Genomic DNA, 6,225 nt, shown 5'->3' with positions numbered 1-6,225 from the left:
AGTAGATCATCTTCTGTTAAGAAATTATGATGTTTTAGCTGTTTTTCTCAACCTTACACATTATCCCAAGATCTTGCATCATTTGTAGTGTTGCGTTCTCAAAGTATGTGTTGTGAATGAACGTCAGCTGCTTCCACAGCAAATTTTAGTTGAATAGCTTCAGGATTAACGGAGCCGTAGCCGTTTTCATGTTTGCTAAGGTTGGTTAGCTGCGTGTGGCCAAAGACAGCTTGAGTTTAATATTTGGTATAGGACAGGGGTTTGCAACCATTTTAATCAAAAGAGCCATTTCTGCCCCTTCGCTCACTAAATAAAACGTGTCTGGAGCCACAAAACCTTCTACAACTGTAGTTATCAACTGATGGTCCATGGGCCACAGAGATTATTGGAGGGAAGCTTTTCTGGCCATTAGGGGTGACATTATAAAATTTAATTATATAATGAATTTTAACATTTATTTATTTATTTTTTGTTTTGTTTTGTTTTACATTTTAGGATGAAAAAAGACCATATCAAGTAACAAAAGAAAATAATTATAGGCCTATGTGAAGGATAATATCAAACTTTGAGGCAAAAATTATTAGAATTGGTCAAAAATTTGCAGAAAAATGACAAAATACTGTGAAAACAAGCCTTTTCTGCTGTTGGTACAAAAATCAATACAGTTAAATTTCATGTAAATTTTGGTCAAAGTTTCAAAGAACCCTTTAGTTCCTTTAACAAGGGACTAACGGGCCGCATGTGGCCCCAGAGCCGCAGGTTGCAGGACTCTGTTGCTCATTTTTGGTCCACTTGTTGCCTTTCCTTAAACAAGTTGAGCTTCGTGTGCGTCGCGTATCTTTCTGTTTTGAGTACAAGCTGAAAACCAGGAGACTTTGTGTCTGAGAAAGTGAGGATTTCTTTTTTGAATGTAGCAAAGCAGCAAGAAACAAACAAGAAATGTTTGGATCTGACTCGTCTGCTGTGCCTCTTGCTGAGTTTTTTTTTTTTGTCTTTTGCATTTTATTTTGTGGTAAAGACTTTCAGTTCAACTTGATAAGATGGCGCACGGGAGAAACGGCGTGCGTCTCTCTGACATTTGATCAAACAGCGGGCGAACACTTGCAAGCGGCAGGATCCCCTTCCTGTGAAGATTGCGAGTTTAGTTTTTTTGAATTTTCTCTTTGCATTTCCAAACTGTGAGAAATCATCTACGGTGTGTTTTTGACTGAAGCTACACAAAAAGATGGGGGACGGACTATTTTTGTATCCAGCTGAAGAATAAAGTGCTAAACCTGTAGAGGGGAGAAAAAGTAAAACAGTCATGGCGTTCCTGGGCGGTGTTTTATCCTGCATCGTAACGGGACTTTAAAGGTGTCAACGATGGCAACAGTTGGCTGCTTTAACACTTTGTCTCAGCGTTGGACTGGTATTGTGTCGCTTGTTGTCTCCGTTCCTTCAGCTTACTCCGTTTTAAAGCTACAGCCCTCAAATCTTTACATAACATACCCACATTTGTTTACTAGAAAGTGCACCAAATCAAACGTCTATAACGATATCACAGAGTTTGTGAGGTGGTGTCAAACACAAAGTGGCCCTTTGTCACAACCTGACCCACCACCAGGGTCAATTTGAATGCTTAGACTAGAGGTGTCAAACTCTGTTACCAAAAGGAGCCAAAATTTAAAAACTTTGTCCGAGCCACTTTCATTAAGTCGAGTCAGATACCTGATATCTTTTCTTGGTTGCAGGTTCTTCAACAAGAGTTTGATCTGTCTCATTTGACGTTCTGATGCTCTGTCCACATCAGAATCAGTAATGACAGAATGATCCAGCCGTCTTTCTGGCTTCATAGTGAGCCAGCTGGCAAGAGAAGTCTACACTAAATGATGTATTTATCAGTTGTTTTTAAAGAAAAAATTAGAAGAGCTACAATATTTTACATTTAACTTATTTTTGGGGATGGGATTTTGCCCGTGGCTCTTGAGTTTGACATATGCGGGACAAAAACATGAAGACAGCATCCACACAAGGTCCAACACATTTATTTAAATTTGGAAAAAGAACCAAACAAACACGTGTCAAAGGAATATGTATTTTTTACGCTCACCATGCTCAATAATTTTACTTGATTTATGTATTTATGCACTTTTTTCTGGTTATTATGAATGATATTAAAATATTCCATGATCTTACTCCATGTAATAATCAGTCTTCATATGACCGGTCAGTAAAGGGACAGCAAGAGATATTCTTTATTATCCTCAAGGTTTAGTTGATGTGATTACAGTAATGTGGTTCCAGAGAATCATTGGGAGCTGTTTGACTTCCCAGATACCTCGTCGCTTCTTTCTACAGCTGGGTTCTGATAACAGCTCGACAAGGTGGGGAGGGGCTGGATGCTTTCTACAAAACTAACTTTTTCAGTTCGGGAAGGCAGAACGGGTCAGAGCCTCAGACAGGTGAGCGCATTGATAAGTGTAGACTTGTAAATGCATTGATCTTCTGTGATTGCTGGCTGTTCTCCAAAGCTTTGTAATAAATCTGAAGTCTACACCTGGTTGTTTTGGGAATCTCTTTTTCCCACGACTTACAGTCAAAGTTTGCGTGTCTATGTACATGCAGTTGTGGGTGCATACACCGTTACAATGAGCATGAGAGAGAAAACTAGATTAAAACACATGAACGGGTTTTCCATTTTTTTAAAGTTTAGTTAGTTCCTTATTTATAGACCGTATGAACATAAACCTGTGGGAACTTTGTAAAGAACATGCTGGTCTTAGTTATATGTAAGGGATGGGTTGTAGCACGTTCAACAACAGGCTACATCCCACCAAGAGAGGAGATGTCCATGGTTCCCTGTTTACCCTACATATATTACCATAACATTTTTTTATTTTTTAATAAATACTTTATAAAAGTACAATCCCACTTGTGACAATGTGTAAGATGTAAATAAAAACAGAGTGCAATGATTTTCAAACGACGTTCCTGGTTTTTAAAACAAGAATTTCACATATTTATTTGTCACGGTGGCACAGTTGGTAGAGCTGTTGCCTCTCAGTGAGAAGGTTGCCGGATCGAATCCTGGCCAGGAATCTTTCTGGATGGAGTTTGCATGTTCTCTCTGTGCATGAAAGGGTTTTCTTCAGGTATACAGTCCCAAACCATGCATGTTAGACCGATTGGTAACTCTAAATTGTCCCTATAGGTTTGAGTGAATGGTTGTTTGTCTCTATGTGTCCCTGTGAAGGACTGAAGACCTGTCCAGGGTGTCCCCCCCCCCCCCCCCGCCTCTTGCACAGTGATGGTTGGACATTGGCACCAGTGACTCCTGCGACCCGAAATGGATGAAACAGGTAACAATAATGGATGGACGGACTTTGTCTGACCACAGAACAGTTTTTGACTTTGCTTCAGTCTATTTCAAGTTCAAGAATCTTTGTCATCCCCAAGGGGCAATTAGCTTCACAGTCAGTAGGCGCATAAAACATCCATACTAGACGAGACTGAGACATTAAAACAACAGTTCAGAAATCATCACTGTTCGTTGAGAACGCTACAGGGATGAATGAGTCTTTCAGTCTGTTCGTCCTACATCTGGGCAGCAGATACCTGCATCCAGATGGAAGCAACCTGAACTCACCATGGAGTGGATGATCAGGATCTGCCAGAACCAGCCTGGCCTTGTTCACTGACCTCGCCTTGTGTAGGTCAGGGCTATAAAACTAAATTGCTCAGGGGGGCAGAGTTACTGAAAGCCAAGAGCTCAGGGGCCAGTCATCCAACACTTATTGTCATTACTCAAGTTTATTTTATGGTTTAAAATGTAGTTTTATTTAAAAAGTAACCCATTCGTGGGCCTGATTTGACTCCCAGGCCACCAATTGATTTCCCCTGGTCTATTTTAAATGTTCTCTGGCCCAGAGATGACTTCCTTTTTGCCTGATAAAGACATATAACAGACACATTTTACCTTGTGCCTGTAGCTACGGGTGCAACGCCTAGTGTAACAAGCTACTGCAGTGATCACAAGTGACACAAACTGTGTGCTGTATCATCTAAAGCTCTCCACATGTTAAGGGCAGAACTTCCTGTAAAACAGGAAGTAGTGCAGATAGATATAAAATCAGGCAGTGAAGCCCCTGTAGGGCTTTTTCCTCAGAGCTGCTGAAGCGGGAAGTCTTCTGTACAGCAGGAGGTGTTTTTATCCTATTTTCATGGCTATATTTAGGTGAGGTGAGGATACAGCGTGCTGTGTGCGAGCTGGGGGAGGCATATGTTCTCCCCCCACCCCCACTGACCCACACTTCCTGGTGTGAATTAAATCAAAGCTGAGAAGTGAAACACTGATCTCTTGAGATCTTGTTTGTTCTGTTTGTCCAGCAAAGTAAAAATCAGCCTTTTTGTTCCAAGCTGTGCCTGACATCACCACCGAGTCAAACGTGGTGCGTTCAAGTGACACGAAAACAACACAGCAGCGTGGGGCAATCAACAAAACTGGATGAAGTGACGATGATTCTCTCACGTTGAGCTCAGTGAGAAGAACGTTTGATTTCGTTCACTGAACCTCAAACTCATCATTTAAAAAAAAAAGTTTTATTACAAACTTTACTTTTGAGCCATTTCATCAAATCTTACACCAAAACATTCAGCTCTTTCAGGACAATCCTGCTGTGACGTTTGGCATTGGTGCAACTTTAGCTTTTTGAAATATTTAGCCTCTTCTGCCATTTTTTCCTCACAGAAAATGAATTGAGCTCATCCTTCAAATCTTTAGATCTGTTTACAGTCTTTTACGGCTCTTTTCACATCTTGTTCTGCTTCAGCTTCTTTCAGCTGCCTTCTGCAAATTTAAACTTTTTTTCAGCTACTTGAGCTAATTTCAGCTGTTTTTTTTTTAGCAGTTTTGTGCTCCTTTCAGATTCTTTCTGCTGACTATAACATTTTTGTGCTTCTTCTAACTTCTTTCTGCTAATTTCAGCTTGTTATGCTCCTTTCAGCCTATTTCTGCAAGTTTCAGCTTTTTCTACTAATTCAGCTACTATATAGCTGTTTTGTTCTAATTTAGGATTTTTTCCAGTTAATTCCATATTTTTTGCACCCATTTCAACTTTTTTCAGCCCAATTAATTAAACTTGTGCTCTTTCCACTTCCTTCTGGTAATTTATGCTTCAATCTGATTTTTTTTTTTAGCTATTTTTCAGCTGTTTTAACCTTTTTTTCAGATAATTTGCACTTTTTTGTGCTCATTTCTGCTTCTTTGAACCCAATTGGTGCAAACATGTTCCCTCTTGTAAATTAGTCCTCGTGGCTCAACGAGGTTGAATGAATAAAGGTTGAATGAAAAATTCTGCTTTCTTCTGTTAATTTAAGCTTGTTCTAACTTTATAGTTACCTTTAACGTGTTTTAACTAATTTCAACTGTTTTCAGATAAATTCAAGTTTTTTGTGGTAATTTCTACTACTTTTTTGCCCAATTAACATATTTATGCTAATTTCAGCTCATTATGCTCCTTTCAATTCAGTTTGTTTACCTGCATATAGCACCAAGTCACAACAGAAGTCATCTCAGGGCACTTTCAGCTTACTTATGCTAGTTTCAGCTATTTCAGCTACTATTTAGCTTTTTTATGCTAATTCATAATCTACATAAGTAATGTAGGTCAGAGCATCCCTGATGTATCCTTACATTTCTATGCTGATGACACAGTTGTTTATTGTCGAGCTAAACCAGTTGCTAAGGTTATATGTCTCTGCGTGAGTGCAGCTACAGCGTGCGCTTTCGGGACATAATTACCTGCAGTGTTCCCTCAGTGCGGACTGAACTTGGCAAAAGGGCCTTCTCTTACTCCGCTCCTGTTTCCTGTAATATCTTGCAAAATGACCTGTAGCTCTCAACCTTGACCTCTCTAAGTGGTTTCAAACATCTGTTAAGTTCCTGGTAAGAACCAATGCAGACATGTTCCTGTTTTTAGTTTTCTACACCGCTTTACATTGTAGCTGTTTTTTTTAATACCGTTTTCTTTCATTTATTCTTCTCAATTGATATGCTTTATTTTACGATTGTCTACTGTTGTCATCACTCTGTTAAAAACAGATCTTTTTTGTAAATGAGTCCCCGAGGCTCAATGGGACTAACCTGTATAAGTAAAGGTTGAATGAAAGCATTCCATGTGGTATCGGCCTCCTCAGCTCATGGTTTATTCATACGATGAGCGGAGGATACCAGCAGTCGCCCCGACC

This window comes from Nematolebias whitei, chromosome 22 (assembly GCF_014905685.2).
Source record: "Nematolebias whitei isolate Nwh7 chromosome 22, NemWhi1, whole genome shotgun sequence".
In the NCBI taxonomy this organism is placed as follows: Eukaryota; Metazoa; Chordata; class Actinopteri; order Cyprinodontiformes; family Rivulidae; genus Nematolebias; species Nematolebias whitei.
The sequence above is the reverse complement of the archived record's forward strand: the minus strand, read 5'-3'. Positions refer to the sequence as shown.